The 12194-nt window shown below is 41.4% G+C and overlaps 1 protein-coding gene across 2 annotated transcripts in view; it reads left to right on the top strand.

The window, feature by feature from the left end:
- The window catches only part of LOC134224212 (putative transcription factor SOX-15), a 344461-nt gene that overhangs the window by 202318 nt on the left and 129949 nt on the right, over nucleotides 1-12194 (top strand). The window lies entirely within an intron of this gene.

Here is a 12194-nt window from a genome sequence, read left to right as displayed (position 1 = left end):
TGGGGGGAACGTAAACCGAACGTGACGTAAACAATTTTTTTGCTAAAATTTCTAGTATTTCACTTAATTTATTGATCGCTTGATACTTTTAAATACAATACATGAGGTATTGAAATATCTCTCCAAATCCAGGCATATGAGATGTTGTAGGATCTCCAAATTGTTCTGGAGTTTAAATCAAATGCTCTATCGAAACAACCAAAGCCTGCATGATGTCCCAAGCCGTGGTATCCACTCAATTATGTCCTCCGAGAATTTGTCTTTCACTTGCGTCTCAAAACAAGACATATGAGGTGTTATAAGGTCTCCAAATTGTTCTTGAGTTTGAATCAAATGGTCTACCGAATCAACCAACTTCATGATGTCCTAAGCCGTGGTATCAGCTCAATTATGTTCTCTGAGTATATGTCACTTGCGTCTCAAGTCCAGGTATATGAGATGTTTTAAGGTCTTTAAATTGTCCTGCAGCTTGAATCAAATGGTCTACCGAATCAACCAATGCTTCCACGATGTCCCCAGCCGCGGTGTCAACCTGATTTTGTCTTCTGAATATTAGTCTTTCACTTACGTCTTAAATACAGGCATATGAGATGTTGTAAGATCTCCAAATTGTCCTGGAGTTTGAATCAAATGGTCTACCAAATCAACCAAGACTTCCATGATGTCTTCTGTCGCGGTATCAACTCAATTATATACCCCGAGTATTTGTCTTTCACTTGGCTCAAATCAAGGCATATGAGGTGTTGTAAGATATCCAAATCGTCCTGGAGTTTGGATAAATTGCGAATTGATTTAAGATCTTCCATTTGCTCTGGAGATTTAATCAAATTGTCTACCGAATCAACCAAGGCTTCCATTATGTCCCCAGCCACGATATCAATGCCATTATGTTCACTAAGTGTATTTAGAATACTTACCAAATGAACAACGACTTGCATGATGTCCCTAGCAACGGTATCATCCCAATTGTGTTTTCCTAGCCGGGCTCATGCAGATATTTTGTCGAATCAAGTAGGAGACACTGAAGACGGCCTCACTAAAGACTAAAGTAACACTTACAACTCGTCCAATGACATGTCTTATAAAACATGAACGTGAAATGTGAACGACAAATTCTCGGAGGACATAATTGGGTTGATACATCATGGAAGCCTTGGTTGATTCGGCAGACCATTTGATCCAATCTCCAGGACGATTTGGAGATCTTACTACATCTCATTTGTCTGGATTTGAGACGCGAGTGAAAGAAAAATACTCGGAGGATATAATTGGGTTGATACCGCGGCTGGGGACATCATGAAAGCCTCAGTTGATTCGGTAAACCATTTGGTTCAAATTTTAAGACAATTTGGAGATCTTAGAACGACGCATATGCCTACATTTGAGATGCAAGTGAAAGACAAATACTCGGAGGACATATTTGGGATGAAACCGCGGCTGAGGAGTCTAGGGAATTCTTGAATAGCCAGGAAAGGAACGGCTGCTTAAGACAGATTGAGTTTGGTTTAATAGATTATATAGGGCATGAACCATTTTTCAAAAGAGATAACAGCCCGATATGCCGATACGCTGGTAGACCTCAAGACCTATACTCCAGGGAATTCTTGGATGACCTGGAACGGAATTTGGTTTAATATATCAAATAGGGGATGAACCATTTTAAAAATAGATAACAGCTCTTTCGTTACGCTTGTAGATCTTAGGTCCTTGGTTACTCGTGTAGACTCCAAGAAATTCTTGGATGACCTGGAATGGAGCAATTGTTGAAGGCAAATGATGAATATAAAAAGCATCTTCTTTGTTCTTTGGGTTTCTAAGAGTGCCTACTTATAGGCTTACTTTTGGATGTCAATAATGTTTCAAATTCTTTTTTCGTCACGTGCCGTAAAAATGAGGCCGTAAAACGAAGTGACGTTTAATAAACTGCCGTAAAAAGAGGGTTGAGTGTATTAGAAATCATGTAAATTTACGTCTTCTGTGATATGAAATTAAGTTGAACGCAGTTGAAAATGAGTTAAAAATTGGATTGGAAATATACATAAGAAGATACACAAAATTACTAAATTTTCAAGATTGAGTAAAAAAAATTGCTTGAAATCAAGATAAGATGAATTTTGAGTTTTTTTTCTAGTGTGGTTTGAGAAGAAATAACGATATGCATTTAGGTAGGGGAAAAGACGGCTTTGGCAGGTTTTGTTCTATTATTGTCAGGGAGGTTTTTGTCGACCAAATTTTATGAAATTTGGCCACAATATTCTTTGATATTCAAAGAATGTTTAGGCCAAATTTGGGCATAATCAGTCATAAAAAAACCCCTGACAATAATAGAACATAACCTGCCAAAGCCGTCATTCCCCCTATATATATTTTTTATTTTTATTTTTAAATTACAAAATTTGTTTGGCCAGTGTAATATTTTCAGCATAAAGTCCTAATTCGTTCTCAGATAGTTTATTCATACATTCAACAGTTTCCGAGATAACACTTTTGAAATTATTTTAAGCAAAAACACTTTCCACCTATTCGAAAATTTCTTTAGATACGAATTTTATGAGATGTGAGATGTCTCACTCCTCATTTTTCACTACCCAAAGTGAAAAGTGTGAAAAGTGACAGTGATAAGTTAGAAATGAGGAGTGATAAGTGAGACGTCTTACTTTCCACTCCTCACTTCTCCCTCCTCATTTCTCATTTCTCGCTGCTCATTTATTACAGAGAGAAGTGAGAAACGAGAATAGAGACGTCTCACGTCTCACTCCTAATTACTCACTTCTCTCTGGGAAAAATGAGAAGAGAGAAATGATTAGTGAGACGTCTCACTACTCATTTCGCACTACTCACTTTTCACAGTGAGAAGTGAGAAATAAGTAGTGAGAAGTGAGACGATTTTCCGGAGGAAAAAGCGTCAGCAGGAAGATCGAGACCGTGAACAGACGGAGCAACTGCACCGCGCTAATAACAAACGAAAGTTCTATGAGAAGTTAAACCGTTCACGTAAGGGCCACGTGCCACAGCCTGATATGTGTAAGGACATAAACGTGAACCTTCTTACGAACGAGCGTGAGGTGATCCAAAGGTGGCGGCAGCACTACGAAGGACACCTGAATGGCGATGTGGCAGACCATGATGGCGCTATGGTGATGGACCTGAAAGAACGCGCGCAGGACATAATTTTACCGGCTCCGGATCTCCAGGAAATCCAGGAGGAGATTGGCCGCCTGAAGAACAACAAAGCCCCTGGGGTTGACCAACTACCAGGAGAGCTATTTAAACACGGTGGTGAGGCACTGGCTAGAGCGCTGCACTGGGTCATTACCAAGATTTGGGAGGAGGAAGTTTTGCCGCAGGAGTGGATGGAAGGTGTCGTGTGTCCCATCTACAAAAAGGGCGATAAGCTGGATTGTAGCAACTACCGCGCAATCACATTGCTGAACGCCGCCTACAAGGTACTCTCTCAAATTTTATGCCGTCGACCAGCACCAATTGCAAGAGAGTTCGTGGGGCAGTACCAGGCGGGTTTTATGGGCGAACGCTCCACCACGGACCAGGTGTTCGCCATTCGCCAAGTACTGCAGAAATGCCGCGAATACAACGTGCCCACACATCATCTATTCATCGACTTCAAAGCCGCATATGATACAATCGATCGGGACCAGCTATGGCAGCTAATGCACGAACACGGTTTTCCGGATGAACTGACACGGTTGATCAAAGCGACGACGGATCGGGTGATGTGCGTAGTTCGAGTTTCAGGGGCATTCTCGAGTCCCTTCGAAACCCGCAGAGGGTTACGGCAAGGTGATGGTCTTTCGCGTCTGCTATTCAACATCGCTTTGGAAGGGGTAATACGAAGAGCAGGGATTAACACGAGTGGTACAATTTTCAATAAGTCCGTCCAGCTATTTGGCTTCGCCGACGACATAGATATTATGGCACGTAACTTTGAGAAGATGGAGGAAGCCTACATCAGACTGAAGAGGGAAGCTAAGGGGATCGGACTAGTCATCAACACGTCGAAGACGAAGTACATGATAGGAAGAGGTTCAAGAGAAGACAATGTGAGCCACCCACCGTGAGTTTGCATCGGTGGTGACGAAATCGAGGTGGTAGAAGAATTTGTGTACTTGGGCTCACTGGTGACCAGTGTGGGGAAATGTACAGTAAAACACTGTGATTATGCGAATGTTTACATTTTATCCGGTCAAATTTCAGGCACCGCATAAACCGAAGCAGTTTTCAAAAAAATAAAATGTGCGCCTCATTGTGACATTTTTTTTGCTGATGAGGCAAACTGTTTATTTGCTGCTGCCTGCTGCTGCGTGAGAGTCGAGCCGTTGGTGCGGTCAGCATTTGCATGAGATTTCTTGTTGCGGTTCGTGCATAGCGCAAACAGAACAGAATCGAGTCAAATTGCCTGTGGCGCAAAGCCTAGAAAGAATGCTAGCCGTTGGTACTAATTCATTAGTTCTAGCCTCTAAAATGAGCAAGGAGTAATAAAATAATCATTTACCACCAAAAACGGTCATACGTCGGAGAATGAGCGTACAGAAACATTAATTGAGGGGAGAGAAAATAATAAAATCATGTGCTGACTGTCGTCTGCTTGGTCATGGCTGCTGCTGCGGCTGCCGTGGTTTTGTTTTTCTTTGACTGCATGGCAGAACGAATGATAAGAAGAAATGTCAACCGTTCCCATCCCTGCTGGTGACTGCCGAAAATGACATCAGCAGAGAAATTCGGAGACGCATAGTGGCTGGAAATCGTACGTACTTTGGACTCCGCAAGACGCTTCGGTCGAATAGAGTTCGCCGCCGTACCAAACTGACTACAAAACGCTTATTAGACCGGTAGTTCTTCACGGACACGAGACCTGGACGATGCTCGTGGAGGACCAACGCGCACTTGGAGTTTTCTAAAGGAAAGTGCTGCGTACCATCTATGGTGGGGTGCAGATTGCGGACGGTACGTGGAGGAGGCGAATGAACCACGAGTTGCATCAGCTGTTGGGAGAACCATCCATCGTTCACACCGCGAAAATCGCACGACTGCGGTGGGCCGGGCACGTAGCCAGAATGTCGGACAGTAACTCGGTGAAAATGGTTCTCGACAACGATCCGACGGGCACAAGAAGGCGAGGTGCGCAGCGGGCAAGGTGGATCAATCAGGTGGAAGATGACTTGCGGACCCTCCGTAGACTGCGTGGTTGGCGACGTGTAGCCATGGACCGTGCCGCATGGAGAAGACTCTTATATACCGCACAGGCCACTTCGGCCTTAGTCTAAATAAATAATAATAATAATGTGAGACGTCTCATTTTTCACACCCTATTTCTCAATTTTCAAATGACCTATTCAGCCACAAGTCCTATCCGGTCAAATGTCCTATTCTGCCAAATTAACCTTTCGGCCAGATGACCCTTTCGGCTAAATGACCCTTTCTGCCAAAAGATATGAAAATTTTGGCCATACGACCCTTTCGTCCAAATGGTCTGTTCGGCCTAGTGGCATTTGGCCAAATGGAATTCGGCCGAACGGTATTTGGTCAAACGGCCCTTTCCCCCAAATAAACATTCGATATTCAATTAAATTTGATTGAATTTTACCAGCAAGCACAGTTCAAATTTATTTCGATTTAAACGAACAGAAAGATTGATTGATTGTTACGTTTATTTGCATGCTCCAAATATGTGTAGCGGAGTTTGGGGCAAGTGTGCCATAGGGGCAAGTGAGCCACCTGGCATTTATTTAATAAAATATGTATTAAACGACCAAGCCGGTACACAGCTAGATTCGATCGTATTACCAGACATAGTGTACGGAATTTTGTATAGAATTGTCAAATCTCCACTTTTTTATGATCAATTTTATAATGAGCATCAAAATTGCGTGCAATTTTATTCCAGCCAATTCAATTAAGTTATCAGATTACATACAAACAAAATATCGAGAAAGTGTATATTGCAGTGTGGAATTGAAAAAAAAAATTCCGTAAAAAAAGTTAATTTATGAAACTTGTTAATGTTGGGGCAAGAGTGCCACCTACTATGTTCGTTATTTTTATCGAGAGTGAAACTGTCAAAAACGTTAACGCAGTTGTTGTGTTCACAGTAAAGCAGGATGGTGCGTAAATACCAGCGAAATTCGTCCCGAAAAAGTTGGCCAGCGGCCAGAATGGAAGCGGCAGTGCGGTCCGTCGCGGTCCGTGACCGAAAAAGGTAGTTCGGTGAAACGAGCTGCTGAAAAACACAAAGCTCCAAGGATGACTCTTGCCAAGTACCTGAAGCTCAACGAGAACACTCCCGGTGCCAGCTTGGAGATGAGTTTGGGTTGTTACTAGCATGTTTTCAACGCGCGGCAGGAGGAGGAATTGTTTAACCACATTTTGGATCTTGAAAAACGATGCTACGGAATTGGTCCTCGTGATGTGCGCAGCCTTGCGTTTGAGCTAGCGGAGCGCAGCCGGTTGGGATTAGTTTTATGGCTTCCGAACCTGGCACCAGAAACTTTCTCTCAGGTTTGCAGAACCCACGTCAGCTGCTCGCCTTCAAGGATTCAATCGAGTTGCTGTTGAAATTTTTTTCGGTATCCTTAAGAAAACAAGAAGCCCACAAAAGTTCCTCCCAAGCAGAATATTCAATGTGGACGAAACATCAATTTGCACGGTAAGAATAAAAACACGGTTGATTATATATTTTTACTTAATTTATGCTTCTATGAACCACAAACAAAGAAATCACGGGTTCTGGCGCTGCGAGGAAAAAAGAAAGTTGGCGGAATAACATCAGCGGAACACAGAATCATGGCAATGGCCTGCTTGACCATGTCAGCGAGCGGAATTTTCATCGGTAGGACGAAAACGATTTTTGCAAGAGCTCGAATGACGGAAGGCTTAAAGAAGGGCGCCCCATCGGAAACATTATTCCATTGCAACAAAAGTGGATGGATGACGGGTTTTGACTTCGACAAATATTTCGATCACTTCCTAATACATACTCGACCAACTGAATCGAGCCCGATATTGTTGCTGCTTGATGGTCACAGCTCACATACCAAAAACATTGTGTTTTTGGAAAAGGCAAGTCGGAACCACGTGACTGTTATCAGCTTCCCGCTGCACTGTAGTCACCGGATGCAACCCGTTGGACGTAACCTTTATGGGGCCATTAAAGACACATCTCTCCAGGGCAATCGACGAATACCTTAAGCCTTAAGGAAAATCCAGGCAAGGTCGTTGCCGTAAATGAGCTGACTGAACTTTTTGGAAAGACTTACTTTAAAACATGCAACGCAACAATCGCAATTAACGGATTTGCCAAGACGGGATTGGTTTCCCGGAACAGGCAAGTGTTCAGTGACGATCTTTTTGCACCTGCTGATGTTACCGACATCGACCTTTCATGCAGCAACCCGATTAACGTCAACGGCACATCAACTGGAGATGGCGTCGAAGCTTGCGGATCGCCTGACAAAGAAAACGACGAAAACCTGATGGAACTAAGCAGTTATGAACCTGTGGATTCGGTTGCTGCAGTTGATGATAAAGAAAACTGTCCGCCTGGAACCTCGAGTGCTTTATATGAAGGATTTGCAGTTTCTTCAGAGGCCATACATCCGCTACCCAAGACACGAACCCGGAAGGTGACCCGAAAGAGGAAAGAAAAGGCAACAGTGCTCACATCAAGCCCGTACCGTACGGCTTTGAAGGAGTCCCAGGCATCGAAGGATATAGAAACTATCAAGAAAGCCAACAAGAGACGTCAGAAACCCAATACAAAGCAATCTACGAAGCGCAAACGTGTAGTTGATGACGACTCACTTGAAGATTTCTTATGTGATCTGTGCGGCAAATGTTTCCTTCTATCTGAGCATGGTAAGGGGTGGAACAAGTGTGGTGCATGCCATGCTTGGTTTCACGAATGTTACAAAGATGAATGTCCAACGTGTGCCCACTAATCGGCAATGATCCGAAGGTGTCTTGACTTTTCTTTAAAACTAGTATGAACTTTGTAGTCATGAAATGATTGTTTTGTTATCGTTGAAGTTGCGTATGTTTTGTTTTGCTTTTTTGAATAAAAAGACGAAATCAAGAAAACCATTAATTATATTTCAATCCCATGACACGCTATTCACTAAATAATGATTCTCCATTTGAAAGGTGGACAATTTTTCCATGCAGAAACCAGAACCGTAAACTTCCAGGGTTCACAGATTCAACCGCTGAACGTTGAAAAATGAAGGAAATTGTCAATCCTCCCCGCCATGTCACACTTTTTGTATGAGAGCTCAAAAAACAGTGGTATTGACCATCACGTTTCCTCGCTCCTTATGCGTGACATGATTTATGGACGATCCCAAACGACCATTTTTTACGTTGCTCAATATTTGAATGACACTTTTGTAATGTAACGAAAATAGTTGTATCAAAAATATTTATTGAAAATTTGGTACGTACAATAAATCCTTTTTTTTTCAAAGTCACACCCAATAACGGTTAACTTAAAAATGTATGAAAATGCTTGCTTTTGGATACCTCTAGCATGTACCAGTGCCATACCTACTAAAATATTAATTTTTCCTTTAAATTCTTTGATATTATCTAGTTGGCCGTCTTGCCCCATATGGGTGGCACTCTTGCACCGTAGCCCAAAAAAAACGTTATTTATAACCATTTTTAAAACGCTTCAGAAATAGCTTTTTTGCATTTATTTTTTCTGGGACTCAATCATTAGTGAAAATATAAGTGTAAATTGGTATTGAAACCATATCCAAGTTTTAACAAAGAGTTTTTCAAAAGTTACTGAACAAAGTGCTTAAGGTGGCACACTTGCCCCAAATTCCGCTATGGAGAAACATTTAAAATCACAACATATTTTTATCTAAGTATTCAAGAAAAATAAATTATTATGCACTTGACAAAAAATATTATGAAACATTGTAGTTTTGTTTTGCAATGGTTTTGTAATGCTAATTAGGAGAGTTGTCGAAGCCCATCAACGCGCAAAAAAAGATTATGGAAAATCTGCTCGTATAAAATCGGCCAAAACGTTTTTTTATCGCGTTTCCTCAAAACGGGACAAGTTCGGTCAAGGTGTTTTTTTCGGAACCTGCACTTAGGCAAATGGTCGTAGGAATTGAAATCCAACGCCTTATGGAAACTAGCCAAAAGAAATCGGTATGAATTTCAAAATATGGCCTTTTTTTATTAATTTTCTATTTGGTAGGCACTCTGTGTTTCTTAACCGCTACTGTGCCGTGATCTACTGTGGTATTCTGCTGTACAGAATCCACACAGAATCTATTTTTAGACATTCGTTGTTGTTATCATTGCCGGGTCCATCTCATCGTGAGTCCATTGTGTCCCTTTTGTCCGTATCGTGTATCCAATTGCTCGTTGCATTGTTCGGTTGCCGTTTATCCGGGTACGTTGGAGGGATGCCTCCGAGAAGAACAATTTGTCAGTCGTCATCGGGCAGCCGTGTCGGTAAGACGCGCACCCCAAAACGCCACCGTTTGGGCTGCACCTCAGGCGACTGACAAGGGCTTGGTGGAGGGGCTGGGAATCGAACCCATGACCATCCGCTTATTAGGCGAACGTGTAGCCAACTACGCTACGGGACCCCCCCTAAAATATGGCCTTGCGAAAGATGATTTTTACTAAAAAAAAGCAAACCCGAATAAAAAAGTCCAATAGAATTACAATAGAAATTATTGTAACAATACGATAAATTTAATTGTAATTACAATAATCTCTATTGTTGCTCACAATTGAATAACCATTAAGAATATTGTTACAATAGAAAATAGGGGTTGTTAGTTACCGTAACGATGAAAAAATCGTTTATTTCTCGAACAAATTTTTGCAATTACAATAGAATTTATTAAAATTCTATTGTCAACATTTTTCTGTCAATAGATTTTATTGTACGTTTATTGGAACAACAATAAGGAAATTTAATTGGTACAATATAAGAACAATAGAATTGATTGTTCATAAATAAAATGTATTGTAATTTTATGATATTTTAATGTAATTCTATTGTATTTTCTATTCGGGAAGTGCTGCAGACTGGGTTCGAACCATGGATGTCAGGGTCGGGAGGCCGGTTTGTAGACCACACGCTCATCGACGTTTGAGTATGAGCGTTCAAATCCCCATATCCAATTCGATTTTGAATCAATTAAATCTGTTAGGCAAGAGCTTGAGCTGAAAAATGGGTAATATTTTGTTGGCGCTTGGTGCGATTTGGCAGAATCCAGGCCATTTAATAGATTTATTCACAGTTCACAGAACTTCTCCTTGGATTTGTAATGTTTTCAGAGTTTGAAATGGTGATTTTAATTCTTGGAAAATCTACAATAGCATTCTTTATCACCTTGATTGCTCGAATTTTCAATACAACGGATGTTCAACCGACACCGTCGATAACAAGAAAATCCCACCATAAAAACTAAATCACTACGCATCGAATAACTTCCGCATCGACATCACCGACGACTAATCTCCCTTCTTCAGTTTGTCTCATAGTCTGGACTGGATCGCGCACGCAAGCCCTCATCTTGAAACTAAGCCCACACTTCAGGTTGGCCGCACTCTTGACGGCAGTATCGCAAACGCCAAAGCCAACAAGATTGTACCCTCAAGTGTTTTATTTTCCCGACTCACGTGCCTCTGTTGGCGCACTAGAATCTGACTGGAATTCGTCAACCGTCAACAGCGCCGACAGCTGGAAATTGCGAGTTAATTCGGCTCTAGCATTGATCCCGGACTTCAGCGCGACCATATGTCGAACGCATATTGTTCTTGCAAATTCGGAAATCTTGAAATAACCTTCTGACCTCTTCTTGACGTGTTCTGCCGTGCCCATTGTTCGCTGGGCTACGCGCACTCGTACACGGTTTGAATTTTCCTACCGTAGATGTTCACCATTTTGGTCCCGGCAGTTCGTATCAATTTGTTTTTCCCGCGCCAGCGGCAATCAGAATATGCAATTTTAATTAGAAGGGTACTTCTTGCAGCAGCGATTGAGCTATCGGGACGATTGTTGACGGGAGGTTCCACTCTATTAATGGTATAACGGGCCACCAGCGGCGCCTTTATTGAGTTCGGTTGTGTTTTTCCACGGCTTGTCAATGTTCTGATACCGGGGAAGAAGACCTCCCGCTGAAGTTCCCATTGTGGCGCGTATCGGAAATTGACGGGAATTTCTCATGCATTCCGACGTGTACTTTTTTTTCGCCTAACATTTGGTACAATTGCGGCTTTCGGCTGTAATCGAAGGGGACGGCAAGTAGTTGTTTGTAATTTTATTAATTATTTACATCTGGATTTGAAGAGACGAGAACCGTTGCTAGTAGAATTTATCTGCTATGCACCGATATATTTTTCAAGATGCAAAAGATGAGCCCAAATTCTCGCAATTAATCTTGATCGATTTTCGAATGAAGTAGAATGATCATTTTTTGTCTCCTTTATTATTATAGTTGTGATTATTGTCTGGCTGTTAAACGTTTCGAGTCATATCAATGATAATAATCCTCCTCCATTAAATTTTACTCGAAAGAAATGAACAGTGTAAACAATAGCAAAATATAAGAACCTGTATTTCTCATGTGGCGCTTATATCGCGATAGGCTTATGGAGCTATCATTTCCCACGGAGGTAACTTAGATACAAGCTACCACGACGCAGTGACTTGTTTGCTATTTTTCTTATCAGTGTAAACTCACAACATTGACTCACAAGTAACGTTTGTTTATTGTGGCATAAAATTTAACTAGTATTGTTTGTGTATATACTATTTTCTAAGCCTTCTAGGCAACATTATCAAGATTATTTGAATAATAAAAAATACCAGTAGAATCAGAGTATTTGTACGCCCAATAAAGATTAGTTTGTGATTTTTTCGGCATCAAACTTACATATAAGCAGAAAGTTCTATTGAAATCGATGCTTTATTTTTTCTTTTGAGATGAAATAAATTTGTGACAATTGAGATTGAACGTCCTCATGCCTTACATAATTTAATATTTGAGTCTACATTTTTAATGCAATTCCTATTGCCTTGTTGGGTTAGTTTACTTTTCATTTGTGGAAGCTTCCTGCAAAGAAGTGATACAGATTGGGCCTCTCTTATCTTATCTCACCTCACGCGTGAATATGAAACCTGATCTTGACAAGTGCCTTCTTGCTCCAAA

Source organism: Armigeres subalbatus, chromosome 3 (genome assembly GCF_024139115.2).
Source record: "Armigeres subalbatus isolate Guangzhou_Male chromosome 3, GZ_Asu_2, whole genome shotgun sequence".
NCBI classification, from domain to species: domain Eukaryota; kingdom Metazoa; phylum Arthropoda; class Insecta; order Diptera; family Culicidae; genus Armigeres; species Armigeres subalbatus.
This window is presented reverse-complemented; position numbering and strand designations above follow the sequence as displayed.